Here is a 15,403-nt window from a genome sequence, read left to right as displayed (position 1 = left end):
TGTGAAAAATTGCAAAGAGGAAAATGGTTTGCTTGCAATAAAGTAGCAACTACTTATATATAGTTTTTCCATATTTGCCTTTGAAGACTTAACTGTTCTAACGTGTTATAAAGAAAAATACAGCGCGGAAAAGCACACGCGGACTTAATGTCGATTATTGTTATTATTTTTTTTTACAAAGAGAGTCATATATTAAAACCTTTTGGAAAACCGCTGGCACATGGTAAGCGCTGTATAAGTCTTTTAAATAAACAAGAATGCTTAAGACAAAAGACCTCGGTGTTTTTAACACTGTCATAAGCATTATATGCTCACTTATATGCAAAATACTTAATAGTAATTAGGAAGCATGGGATTTTTCAATCAGGTCTTTTATTTCCCTCAAGTATCCTATTTGACTATCTCCTGGTTAGGCGTCTTGCCTGATCTGTCTTCCACTGAAAGTGACTCTCAGGTCAGAGGAGGAAACAGAAGGAGGAAACTCTTTAAAACGCCCCAGTTTGCTTAGGAACGGTTGTGGATTGTCGGGGGCTGGAGGGGGCTGGAGGGGTGGCCAGTGCGGAGAGAAAGAAAAGAGAATGAGAGAGCGGCGGGATTTCAAGCCTCAACGCCCCTCCGCTACATGCTTTTCAGCGAAAGTTGGTTGAAGGCTTACTAAGAGCCGGGGCAGAAGAAAAGCTGTCCGATTGCAGAGCAAACCGCGGTTCTTTCCTTTTCAGAGATTTGTACAATGAGATAATGAGACCCAAAGATATGAAGGACTTTCCTAGAAACGAAATGCCATTAGGAGAGAAAGCCCAGAGCGACGGATCTAAAGGGAATGGAGGAGGGGAGAATCTGCCGTCTTCCCGAAATTGGTCATCTAGCTCATGTTTTGTGCTTATGTGATTTCGCTCACTTAAAGACATGAGAGTGAGATATCGAAAGCCAAGATCTGGAAACCTCAGATTCAATGGCCCTGATCCCCTTCCCCAGTTCTTCTCCCACCCATTTAATTTTACAGCTGGTTAAATTACAATTTTTGTACTTGTATTAATAAGTTTGGTGGTATTGACCTAGTTTTATCTTGTCCCACAACATTTGAGTTTTCTTGCACAAATTAATGAAGTGATTGCTTTGCTGTAATTCTGAAATTCTCCTGGCAGTATTTTGGAAAGGAACCTGGGAATTAAAAAAAAAATCTTCTTGGTCTGCTTTTTTGTTCATTAGAGCACTCTAATGTTTCAAAATCACTTGTCACATGTTTTGCTATTTGTGACTTCTTTGAATCCTTTGAGGTGCTCCTTACAATTGCTTAAAAAGTATCTGCCATTCCAATGTTTGGCTTCTCTTAAGTCACCAAGGCATGGCACCATTTAAAAAAATGTTTAATTTAGTTCTCAGTGAGATTGCAGGCAGTTCTGTTATGTAAAGACTTTTATGTTAGTCTGAGAAACCTAAGTGCACAGAGTTCAAATTGAGCAGTCTAATTTTTTGCCCTATCTGAAATATGTATTATAATTATTTACACAGCTTTCTCTTGCAAGGGGAAGATAAACAGGTTGCTGAGAAGTGGTAGTCTATTTGCAATTGCTGGGGCAGGTGACCAGCACGTGCATCTGTGGGCAGCTTTGTTGGGCTGCCCTCCCTGACTACAGGGCTATTGTGAGCTGGCAATGCTTTAAAGTGTGTGAAAAGGCTGCCCCCTGAGAGTGGAGGCCAAGGGCAAGATCCTTGTAAATTTTAATACCTTTCTCAACATCAGGCTGGCAGAAGGCAGGCCAACCGAGGGTCATGTAAGACAGAACACATGTTAGGAAGGCACTAAAGTAAAACAAAGCTGAAAGCAAGTGCCAATTTAGGCCCACCAACCTTGAAGTCATTGATAAAAGGGAAATGCTTTACTAGCTAACAATTATTTTTGCCTAGCCACATAAAGTACATCATATTTCTTGGCTTGTCCCAAGTGGTGCTACTTACTTATTTGTTACATCAAAAACTCTGAGGTAGGAAATCTTATACCCAAAGCCCCCTTTCTTAGAAGTTAGAATGTTTAAATTGATTTGTTATTAACAGGCAATTTATTTAAAAGCTTTTATTTCAGGAATGGTGTTATTAGTTCTTAGAACATGCCCAGGAATAGAGGCTGGTTTTATTGCTAGACCCTTGAGGAGAAGGTTGTATAATTAGGTAACTAGTTTTCCATATCCCTGTAAGCAACAGTCGAAAGATAACTTCACCCACTCTTATCAACTTCTTCTTTGTGAGGGCTAAATTGATGTTGGGCAGGCTTTTCTTTCAAGGAAATTCTTTTAAATTTCTGTTTTCTTGAAGTTGGTTTGACTGCGAGATATTTTTTTCCTCTTTAAGGATAGAGTTAGTAAGGATATATTCACTTCTCTCATGGAAGAAACCTTTTAACTAACTGCATGCCCATCCTCTAGAGTATGGCCTGACACGTACTGGGTGTACAATAAATGGTTTGAAATGAAATCCTTTTTGAAACCAACGAACTCCCTACTTCTTTCCATATATATAGAATTTAAATACATTGGCATAAGTAACTAGAAATAAACAACCATGAATTTAAACACCAGGAAAGCATTTACTGTTAATGGGACCTTAGTTTAGCCCAGAGCTTCCTGGCAGCCAAGTCAGAAAGAGAAACATAGTGTTTTCTAATTCTTGTAACCAGAAAAGAGGAAGCACATCTGTTTTTCAACAAAGAAAAACTTTATCCAGCAGCTGAATTCTAAAAGAACTACATGATTGCTGTGTTCACAGACTTAAGAAATTTTATTTAAAACAATTATACTTTGTCTAAAATTCTCTTCCAAGTATTATATTAATTATAAAATGAACAATAACATTCATATTATGCAAAAAATGAAGACAATAGTTTATCTACTAATAGCCCAATAAGCCATCTACTAAGCTCTCAAGAGTAAATAATTGCCATTAATAGGACCTGTGCCTCAAAGAGTTTCAAAAATCTGGATTCTCCACAGTAAAGTTTCTGCTTTCAGTTTTAGAAAAAAAAAATATATCAAAGATTCGTGGATCTGGTTGGTTGGCATTATTTGATGAAAGTGAAAGAAAGAAACTCTACACGTTTCTGAAATATCAATTTCTGTGGAAAAATATAAGAGTAAAATTATTTCCCACTAGAATGCAAATTAACACCTATATTTTCTTAACATTTTTATTGGAACATTTTATTAGATGTGTGCATATTTATGCCCTTATCTGCTTATTTAAAAATTGATAGATGACTTTATGGAGAGGAGAACTCTCCTAGGTTGGAAATAAGAACTTGCTAATTTTAGATTTTCTGTGGAAAAAAAAATAACAGGTTATTTTTGGACCTTCATGCTTTGCAAACCTATTGAAGTGCATACTTTATGAGAAACATAGAAAAATAACAAGTTTTTTTTCCCCCCAAGACAGGGCTGTATTGGTTTTAGCAGATTCTGGTTACCCAGAATTTAAGTAATTCTGGGTATCTACTGGTTGAAAGGCAAAGCACAGAAGTTTAAAAAAAAATTTCTGCCTTTAGCTTTCAAAATAATTCAATGTAGTAATGTAAGAATTGGAGATATAGTTTTTAGAGATAGATTTTGGTTTCAAGTAATAGCTCATTCCATTTCTAGGAAGTGAATACTTTAAAGAAAATAACAGTTCTTTTAGGACTTTAGCATTCATTGGTGCAACACAACCTGTTTGGAAACAAAATGTCACGGTGCTTGGTAGAGAGCAATCATGCTCAGCTGCAGCATGCAGAGAGGCTGTGTACTGTGCCTTGACTATGTAAGAAAGGTGCATCTTGAATATGTAAGAAAGGTGTTTCCATAGCACTTTTAATCTGAGAATTCGAGGGCTTCATTGATCATGCATGAATCAAAACTCACAGCGTTGTAGGATTTACTTGTCAGCGCTCGCTATCAAGATTTTGCTAGAATGGTCTCAACAGGAACATTCATAATGTCTGAAAATAGGTCAAAATATGAATAGGAAATAGAAGACCCATACAAACGTTGTTTATGGGTACTTAACACGTATACCTAACTACAAGTAGATAGGAGTGTCTATATGCAGATTGATATAAAAAGCACAAAGTAATTAAAAGTTTTTAAATGGACATGACTTGATTGTTAGTAAATAAAAGGCTATGGTAATATCTGGCATAGAGCAGATATTCAAGTCAGGAAAGTGCAGCATTGTATAATTAAACCACCATTTGTAAACCAATTTACAAATTTTGTAAGTTTATTTTCTTTATTTCTGAAAATTGCAATCATTGTATTCAAGTTTATTTTATTTTATTTTAGATACTGAAATACCTTGTCTTTTGTCTATTGTGTATTTTTTTTGTGTATATTCTAAGTCTCTTAGAAAAGCAGACTTTTGTATTTTGAAGCTCTTGGTGCAAGGGGAATAAGATTGTTATATTAAAAGGTTGGGAGAGTGATTTTTTTCTGGTGTTCAGGTGAAACACCTGAGAAATCATGCTCTGCTTGTGTGAACCCATGAAATATTGATAAACTGACTATATTTGTTTGCATGATTCTAGTTGTGAAAACAAAGGTGTGAACAAAATTTAAAATTGAAAAAAATCCAACGATGATTTAATGTGTTTGTATGAATTGGGAAAAGAATGTCCATACTTTGATTTTTGCAGTGAAATACTGTTCTCATTCAAAAATGTAGTTTGAGAACTAATATGTTGGGAACATCAGAGTGGGGGCTAAGTAAACAGAACTGTGGGGGCGGGGGAATTATCTAAAAATGAAACCAAAGAGATTGTGAACAGAGATCACTGACAGAATTGTTAGTTCGTATACTTGAAAGTAATAAGACTCACTCATTAATCCTGCCTGATTTTTCAGACTGTGCCTGTCTTAAATTCGTTCTCATTTCCAGGCCACTGATGTACTGAATACCTACTTTGAGCAGTACTCCCTGTTAAGCAGTGTGGGTAATACCTGGTGAATAAGACTTAATTTCCACTCTCAGGAAATAGCAGGAGAAATAATATAGGAGTCTAAACACAAAGAACTGTTACACAAGATGGGATTTATTTAAGGCCAAAGTAAAAGAAAAACTGCATGCTATGGACATAAAGCAAAAAATTCATTTTTCTTTTCCTTTTTTCTTTTTTTACAGTTTGTTTATTTATTTATTTATTTATTTATTTATTTATTTATTTATTTATTTATTTTGAGAGAGAAGGAGAGAGAGAGCATTCACAGGAGCAGGAGAGGGGCAGAGAGAGACAGAGGGGGAGAGAAAGAATATACCAAGCAGGTTCCCTGATGTTAGCCCCACTCAGGCTTAATTTCAGAACTGTGAGATCATGGGATCATGATCTGAGCCAAAAGCCAGGGTTGAAAACTTAACCAGCTGAGTCACACAGGCACCCCAATGAAAATTCATTTTTAAAGGGAGATTTCATGAGTGGTAGTTCCAAAATTTTGGGGTAGAATTAGAGGGAAGCAATGATGTTGGAAGGGTGGGGGTGACCCAAGGATATTGGTCTTCAATTTCCACTTATATAATAAGCACGATTTTCATTTAGAGATTATGTTTATTGGGATGTCTTTGTATTGCTGTCAAACATGAGGAGGAGGATTGTCTAATCCCTTATCTATCCCTTGGTACAATCATGGGAATAAGAGAAAAAGTGGCATTTGAGCAAAGTTTTGAAGGATGTCTGGAATAGCTACAATCTTAAATACACTTTCTTGGGGAGGGATCAGCATTTGCAAAGATACACGGAAGCTGAAGAAGCAGGTGAATCTTAGGAAAAGAGGTGATCCTTAGCTGGAGTGTAGGATATGGAGGAAAGGTGGGTAGAAGGGAGAGAGTTGTGTTGGGGAAATGAATTAGGTTGTATCCAAACCATGGAAAAGCTTGCCTGCCAAGCTGGGTGTCTTGAAGTCATTTGAGAGTTACTGGAGGTTAAGAGAAATGACATGTTCAGATCTGTAATTCATTAGATTGATCCAATCAAGTTTCTTCCTTGTTTTAGTTGTCATCACTAATTTGAATCAAAAACATTGTAGTAGAAGAAAAATTCCAGGAAAATTTGTCCTTCTAAGTGGAATTTTTGATATTCATTGTTTCTCTGCATAAGTCTTTATGCCACTGGATGAGCATTGTCACGACTGTTAACTTGGCCTTCAGGAAACTCATAGTTTTTCTATAGGTTACTTGGGTTTATTTAAAATGACCCAATTTAGATGAAAGAACATGTTCACTGTCTATTTTGTGGAGAATTTACGGAATTATGCTGTGACTTACACATCAATATTTACAGATTTGTTTTAAAATCTGCCATGTCATTATTAAAATAAGCATAGGGTTATACTCTTAAGGATTAAGAGAATTTTCTAAACGTGAGATTTTCAGCTTCAATGACTTCAGAGTAACCTATGGCACATGAACACTGCTAGCTAACTCAGATTTATACAGATTAAATACTTGCAGTGAAAGATTGAGCCCTGATTCCTTCCTGCTACTTTCCTTCTGAAAGAGAAAAATAGGATACAGTTACTTTTCTACAGGCTACCATAAATATTTAAGGATATTACAATTGAGGTGTCCTTTAACTGTTTTTAGACTTGTATTGTTACATTCTTCCCTGAAAGGCCTTGTCAAAATAAAAGAAACTTGCATCTAAATATTGAATATTCAATCAGTAAACAACAATAATGTTTAAGAAGGAAATGCAAGACAGCCTTAAAATAGTGATTTTCTTTTAGTCGCTGTATTACAGGTAAGAATAAAACAAAGCTCCTTTTAGTGAATAAAGGTTAACAAGGTGGGGCCCTTATTGAATCAGAGCGCAAAACTTGCTGTGCTGAGATTTGCCATCAGATATTACTTTACATCCATCTCCAATCCATTGATCAATCATCTAGTGAGCTCTTTGAGGAATTCAACAGCAGTGTAACATGCGATTTGCGGGGGGGACTTCCTATCCAGAAAATACATTAATGGTTGGAATAGCTGCCATTTATCAAGGGCTTGCTTTGTGCCAGTTAGCTAACAAAGCACTACGTGGATTCATTTATTAAATCCTTACCAGAACTCCTTGAGGTAGGACAATCATTATCTTTATTTTACTGGTGAGAAATCAAACCCAGTGAGGTTAAATAACTGCCCAAGGTTTTATGAGTATTAAGTGGTAGAGTCAGGTTTGACGCAGGAAATCCAAAACTGGGCCAGTGCTCTACCCACTGGATATTGCCTCCAAAAAGGATGCATCTGGCACAGACAGTGCAAACAGGTAGAGGCAATGCAGTTTGAGAAAAATTTGTTTCCCAAAGACCATTTATAAATGTATTCTTTGGGCCAAATCTCATAGCAACTATGTAATACATGGTAGGTTTTTTTGTTTTTGTTTTTTGGTTTGGTTTGGGGTGTGTGTGTTTTGTTTGTTTGTTTGTTTTGAGGGTCTACCTTCAAAAAGCCTACCTACTTCACAACAGGAAAATTTGTGGTTAAGAATATAAACTTGGCTTCAGACAGCAGGAAGGTCTTTCCCAACTCTGTCACTAACTACATGGCTTTGAGCGCGCTCCTTTTTTTGAACCTGAGATCTCAGGTGTTAATGACACCTAAATAAAAGGGTAAGGAACAAATAAAATAATGGGTATCAAGTGCTTAGTGACATGCTGAACACATGACAGGAAACAGATATTATAGCTAATTAACTAATTGTGGGTCCTGAGAACAGGAGACCTACTTTCCTGTTCCTTTTGTATCTTTATTGAAATTGAAACCATGTTTTTGTTTTTTTTTTTATATTACAGTAGCAATACATGATTACTGCAAAAAAATTAGTAAGCTGAGTTAGCAGTAACATTTAAATTGCCATTTAACTTAGTCGACAATCACCATTAGTGATTAGGATGATTATTCTTCCATTTTTTTCATCTTTACAAAATATGAAATGATTTTGCCTAGTATTATTTGGTAAATTGCTTTTTAAACCTCAATTAGAACAGTGAACATTTCCTGAATTTCATTAAATAGTCTATAGCATCATTTTTTTTTTCCTAATGTAGTAGTTTTAGTATGGATGTATCATAAACTTACTTAACTGTTTCTTATTGGGCAATTAAATGGGTTTACAATTTTTTTCTATTATGAACAATGCTGAAATTTAGAACAACTTTATAGATAAAAAGTGTATGCATTTTAATTATTTTGGTCTAAATTTCTAGCTTCAGGTGACCAAACAGTATTCACCTTGTAAACACTTGATATTTCCTGCCAAATTACCATTAATAACAGTTGGACCAATTTATTTCTCTGCCAGCAATGTGTAAGAATACTCAGTTTTCTGAATCATCACCAACACTAGATAGTTCAATAGTTGCCAACCTGATAGGTGAAATACTATCTATCATTTTTAGTTTTTTATTATTAATGATATTAGAATTTTTTTCATAATCTTATTGGCTATTTATAATTTTTTTGTGACTGTTAATATACTCAGTTTTTCTTTTGAGGTAGTTGTCTTTTTATTATTAAAGGTGCTAATTATAAACCAAAGCACTTAATGTTTATCTCATATATTTTCAGTTTGTCATTTTCTTTTAAATCCTATTTATGAACCTTTGATGTTTATGCATAGAGATTTTTACTTTTTCAACTTTATATCAATATTTAATATTTTTTTCCCATTAAGAAACAATCTTTATTCAACCTAGAATTTATTTTGGTATATTTTTTTACGTTTAGTTCATTCAACAAACATTAACTGCATGCCTGTAATGTACCAGGTGTCATGCTTTTGCTTGGGAAATCACTGGAGCACAATGCAGGCAGAATTCCTGCCCCAGGAGGGAGTTCATCCTTTAAATGAGTTATTAGTTGTCTCAGAATAAACCGTCGATGCTCAGACATTACCTTTTCAGTGACTTAAATTCCTTCTTAATTGCCTACCAAATCCATGTGTATAATTGGGTCTGCTTATAGAGTTCCTATTTGATACCATTGACTTGTTTCTCTGTTTCTGTGCCAGGATATCACTGTTTTAATTGAATTATAATTTAAAACAATGTATTTTAATAAATAGACAAGGGATAATTTCATTCTTCATTTTTTTCTTTGTTTCATGACTTATTCTTTCTTCCCTTTTTTAACTATTTTTTTTTATTTGTGGCATAACATGTATAATATAAAACAAAATCTTCCATTATAACTGTTTTCACATGTACAATTCAGTGGTATTAATTATATTTATGACATTGTGCAACCATCACCACTATTTCTAAAACTTCATCACCTCAAACAGAAACTCCATGCCCATTAAATAATAGCTTCCTATAATCCCCTTCCCGAAGCCCCTGGTAACTTCTAATCTACTTTCTCTCTCAATGAATTTGCCTTTTCTAGATATTTTACAGAAGTGGAACATAATATTTGTACTTTTATATCTGCTTATTTCATTTAGCATGCTTTCATCCACGTTATAGCATGTGTTATAATTTCATTCTGTCTTATGGCTGAGTAGTAGTCCATTATATGTAATACCACATTTTGTATATCCATTCATCCTTTCTATTTATATAGTTGGTAGAGGGTGCAACTCATCATCTCCGGTTTGCAAGTTCAAGCGCATGGCGGGTGGAGATTACTTAGAAAAAAAAAAAAACACTTGTACTTCTGGAAGAACTTTAGAATCATTTTGTCAAATATTTCCTCCATATCCTCTAATGTCTTCCTAACATCCTCTCAAGTGCCTTTCTACCTTCCATCCCATGAATCCTATCTCCCCAAGTTGCTAGTCCTGAGTGCCTTCATAAAGTCCCAAGCCCACCATTGTACCTTGATCCTTGAACATTTCCTTCCCTCAAGATGTCCCATGCTTTAAAATTAGTTACTTCCAGAGGCTCCTGGATGGTTCAGTCAGTTAAACAATCTGACTCTTGATTTCAGTTCTGGTCCTGATCTCACAGTTCGTGAGTTTGAGTCCCACATCGGGCTCTGAACTGACTGTGGAACCTGCTTGGGATTCTCTCACTCTCTCCCTCCTTCTGCTCCTCTCTCTCTCTCTCTCTCTCTCTCTCTCAAATAAATAAAAACTTAAAAAAAATTAGTTACTTCCATTTTCATTCTTCTAATAAGAATGGAAAGTTCTTTATTCTAATCGATCTCATAGAGGTATTGGGAAAACAGTGTGAATTGTCTCTAAGCTGTGAATGTTAAATGTCTCTTAGCCCTCTTAGTAGGAATATGTATTTTAGGAAAAGGATGTTTGTGAACTCAAATGATTTGCTATTTTTTTCAAATTCCAACGGTATAACAAAGTACACATATACAAAATTTATGTTAATTGACTGTTATTGGTAAGGCCTCTGGTCAACATTAAGCTATTAGTGGTTATGTTTTGGGGAAGTCAAAGTTATACGTAAATTCTCCATTAGTGACACCCCTAACCCCTATGTTGTTCAAGGCTCAACTATATTAGATTGGTGGTGTTTATTCTCCCACTGTGTATGTGTAATGGAAAGAGCAACGGCTTTGGAATTAGGCTCAAGTTCTCAGTCCTGTCACTTAGTAACCTGTGTTATCTCAGCCATATTAATTTTTCTTCTAAGACTTAGTTTCCTCAACTGTAAAATATACATCATTGAGTTGTTTTAAAGATCAAGTAAGATAAATAACATGAAACCTTCTCACTATATATAGTCCATTGTATATTCTCAATGAAGGTCAATTTCCTTTTCCTTCCTTCCCTAAATAACAACAAAAATAGTCTGTATGGGGAAAAGCATTCGTAGCACTGAATGTCAACCCTTCTTGGTTAATGGCTGAATAAAGATAATGTGTTAATTTTTCAAAATGCCTCAATTTTCCTATATGTAGCTTTTATCTCACCCTTCACTAAATTATGGTGCTTGCAGAGCTCCTTGAACTTTACCAGTACAAAGCATACTGTTAGCAGGATGGAATTAACATTATCCCTGGTCTATAAAGTATCATACCTGCATTTGTAGTGAAAGGGACATATTCTTGCCTGAGTCCTGCAGCAGTGTTTTGCCACCTGTAACAGTGCTGAATAAAAGTGGTCCCATCTATCATTTCTGTAGCTCTTCCTCACAGAAGCAGTCTTGATAAGGATAAAAATCCAGGACATCATAGTATCAACAATACTTTCCTCTTCAAAGCTGTCTTTCAGACAAGGCTCTGACTGTGCCTTACAAACACTAATTATATAAATCTTACATACTATTGCTTTGTGGGAGGTGAAGTATTTAGTAAAAATGATCATCTGAATAGAGATTGTCTGTGTGGGGGCAGGATGGAAATATGAAAAGTGGGAAGTGGGTGCTCAGCATACAGTCATCGCTGTTACAAGGTCAGCTGTGTGCTTGGCTAGGACTGTATACACTTCTGCTAGGTTTTCAACTAGTGTATAAAATACAGGCTATTCTTTGTTAGAAATCTGTGAGTGGTGTGAGCTCCTTGAATACTAAAGATGTTAATTCTTATGGTTAATTCTGCATACTGCATACGCAGTGGCACTCTGAGGTCATATGATGAAGAAGCAACTTCAGGTTGAGGTCAAACTGAGTTAGGATGGCTCAGTCTGACTCTGTAGGGAATTAAATGGTAAATAAGAAATCTGGGAGACCCTCATCAGAGTGTCTTACTGGTAGAGGATGATTTAGTGGAGAAATGAGCTTTAAAGTTAATAGCAATAGTGTATAGGATTTATATGATTTATATGTCTATGTTAGTGTCTACACTTTTTATTTTGTTTTGTTTTTGTTTTATTTTATGATCTTTGTTCCTAATTGGAGGGCCCTTGCATCACCGTGATTCACAATAATAGTCATGAATATTTTTTTTTGAAAAAAAGGCATTTTTTCTAAAACCCAAGAGAAATTACATACTTATTATTTATTTAAATGTTTAACAATGCTTTTTAGGCAACAGAAACGATATCTATTTATGTCACAATGATACTGAGTAGACTAATAAAAATGTCAATTCATTCTCAAAGTTTCAGTGCTTCAGCTATCTTCAAAGTTTCATTTTTTACCTTTTAGGATTTCTTAAAATTTATGTCATTTTTTTACCTCTTAGGATTTCTTATAATTTATGTGTCTCTGATTAATTTTTAAGATGGAAAACCAAACTAAAGTTTTGTTGTTTGCTGGATAGGTCATTTTTTTGCAATGTAGAATTAGTGTAGAAAAATAATAAAGTGGCCTTGGTATCCAGAATCTAGCACAGCACCTGATACTCATAAGTGCTCCATTAATATTTGCTAAAAGAATCTGATATATTGCCATAAACTGTTTTCCTTGGTTGAAATCTTTGCTAACTTGATTCTTTGTTTCTGATAAACTCATTGTTTCTACATTTAAAAAAATGTAGTTTAAAATAGAAGGATTATTCTCTCTGACAAAAATCTTATACTTGCCCATAGTTCTACTTGTCCAGAAAACAGAGGAGCTACTGTGATACTTAATAGGAACTACCTGGAGTGAACGTTATTTATCTTCCCAGTACCTACTTCTACTTGCTCTCCTAAATTGCAATACTCAAATTTTCCTTTGAAGAGCCACGCCTCATCCCTGTGTAGTAGCCATTAGCTGAGGCGAGATTGAGCAGACTCCCATCCAGGGGTCAACACTGAATTGGGATAGACCACCCAATCAGAACGTTCCCGTCTGCTTGTCTAGGCTTATGTATGTATATACATAGTCCCCAGGCAACTGGGATTGATGCTTGGGAAGTTCAATCAGGGAGCATATTGAGATGTGAGTGAGAACGTGTGAAACCCTCCTTCCTGGAAGACTTGTTTCGGAATCCTGAAGGAAGTCTGAAGGTGACATTATGGAGAAGGGCAAAACCAAGGAAACTGTAGAAAAAAAGAGCCATGTCCCTGACTGAGCTATACATGAAGCCAGTCCTAGCATTGAGTTTACTGTTTTAAGAGCCATCATGTCGCTTTTGTTTTTTAAACCAGTTTGTACATGATTGACTGTTCTTTGAAAGGGGAGGAAAACTTTAATGGACATATAGCCTTATCCTAATCATATTCTTTTACTGGGAAAAAAATTTAATTATTAGATTCTCTGCAAAATATTTGATTAAGTTTTTTGCATAAAGTTTTTTTTAATGTTTATTTTTGAGAGAGAGAAAGAGACACAACACAAGTGGGGGAGGAGCAGAGAAGAGAGGCAGACACAGAATCCCAAGCAGGCTCCAGGATCTGAGGTGTCAGCCCAGAGCCCAACACTGAGCTTGAACTCAGAAACCATGAGATCAGGACCTGAGCCGAAGTTGGACTCTTAACCAACTGGGCCACCCAGGCACCCCAAGTTTTTTACTTTTAGAGAGAGGCACAATTAATTTCAAAAGCACAAAAGTTTTCCTCTGACTAGAATACAAAGATACACTTATGTATTTTAGGTAACAAATAAGACTGAAGTTTATGAGAAACTCCTAAGTATTGTACACATTTTTGTTCATGCATACCCAAGATATTGTAGGATTTTTTGCATGGCACCATCAATTCATCTATCTTTATACACCCCTGATACCTATCAGTATACCTTTTACGTACTGTTCATTAGAAAAACCCTATTTTGAAGGAAGTTAGAAAAAAATAGTCATGTTAACAAAAAATTCATTTAGGTAACCTTTGCAGAGTTGGTGTTTTTTCATGCCAGCAAGTCCTTTGCTTTATATTCTGCCTTGGTTTCTGTCATTGTGCATTTCAAAACCTCCCAAAGTCAGACTTTCCATGAAGAGTCATCCAAAACAGAGTATATTTGGAATTCTGCTTCTCATGACCTAGTTGTATCACTAGAGGGATCAAAGAGGTTTTGTTCTGTTTCTATAATCAGCTATTTCTTTGAGAGGGCAGATTCATAAGAGTTTGAATTATGCTTAGAAATGCATACAAGGCAAGCAGCTACATGGCATTTTAATTACCTCCCTCCACTCCAATGAAAAACAACACCAGGCACAAACAGATGTCTCAGGTTAAACTCAGTTGATTCTCTTAACATAGCAAATAATTAGACTGTTTCCTTTCTCCCTAGGCTTTTTCTTTTCCTTTTTCTTATTTTAATCTGTTTGCTCTCCTAGCTCTTCCATTTAATTTCCGAGGCATTCACCTTTTGCTAATGTTAAGAAAATTCCTACTGGACAAGTTCTTCTCCTTACTAGACCCTACATGACATAGTATTAATATTCACAAAGGGAGCAGATGGCTGCCTTTGGGGTCCACCAATTACAGTAGTACCTTGCTTAGTCTGAATTGACTAATTAAAATCCTCAATTAACTAGAATGGGAAATTCAGTATATACAACCCCTATGGTGACCTCATGATATAGTGAGTTCGCAAATGAGTGTTTAGAATTCTTTCCCTGCCCTTTGGGGGGATAAAAACAAAAGGTAAGGAAACGGAGTCATCTAAAGGATTTTTGAAAACTCTAAAAAAAACTCAAACCCTGAAACTATGGAGTTTTCTCTGGCATCAGTGTACATTTACCCTAAGTTCCCATATTTTTCCACATATACATCTATAATTTGTTTTTTTTAAATCATCATTGAAATTTAGATTAGTCAATATTTTGAGATGTTTCATTTTATATTTAATTTGATAAGCATTTACTGCACCTCCAAAGTACTCAAAATATTATGTTGTTAAGGCAAAAAAGAAAAAAAAAGTTTTCTAGTTACCCTTGCTGCCAAAGGAGTCACCCAAAACTGATGGTTGAAAATAACAGCAGTCATTTTATCATGACCACAGATTCTGTGACACAGGAATTCAGGAAGGCCTCAGATGGGCAGTTATGGCATTGGATATCTCATGTGGTTGCACTAAGGTAGTGGTTAGAGCTGTAAGAGCAGGTGGCTGGAGCAGCTGAGGACTTATTTATCTTCCTTCAAGTATCTTCAGGGTCTATCCATGGGTCTCTCTGAGCTGGTTTGGGCTTCCTTGCAGCATGATGACTTCAGAGCAAATGTTCTGGCCAACAAGGTAGAAGCTAATCCCCTTTTGTGACCCAGCACTTCAAGTCACGCAGTGTCATTGCTGCTGCATTCTGTTGATTACACATGAATTGCTAGCCCCTCCAAATTCTGAGGAAAGGGAGTTAGACTTTGTATCTCATTGAGGGAGTGGTAAGTTTCGAGAAAAGCATGTGGGACTGAGAAGTGGTCATCTTTGGAAGATACAGTTTGCCATGATGAGTCAGATATAACTTCTCCAAAGAAGCTCATAGTCTAGTGGATATAACCACGATTCTCAAACTGTGCATTGAGGTCCCCTAGGTGTCTGTGAGGAATTCACAGTGTATTCACCGGATACTTTACATTTTTGCGGGAAACAATATGACATCAGTCAGACACCATGTGAATTATTACTAGTAAGTTGTTTGGACCTAA

The 15,403-nt window shown here is 35.8% G+C and overlaps 1 long non-coding RNA gene across 2 annotated transcripts in view; it reads left to right on the top strand.

The window, feature by feature from the left end:
• The window catches only part of LOC147581190 (uncharacterized), a 242,483-nt gene that overhangs the window by 2,061 nt on the left and 225,019 nt on the right, over window positions 1–15,403 (top strand). The window lies entirely within an intron of this gene.

Source organism: Puma concolor, chromosome B2, assembly GCF_028749965.1.
Source record: "Puma concolor isolate L17-30 chromosome B2, mPumCon1.1.hap2, whole genome shotgun sequence".
NCBI lineage: Eukaryota > Metazoa > Chordata > Mammalia > Carnivora > Felidae > Puma > Puma concolor.
Note: the sequence above shows the minus strand (reverse complement) of the source record. Positions and strands in the feature narration are given on the sequence as shown.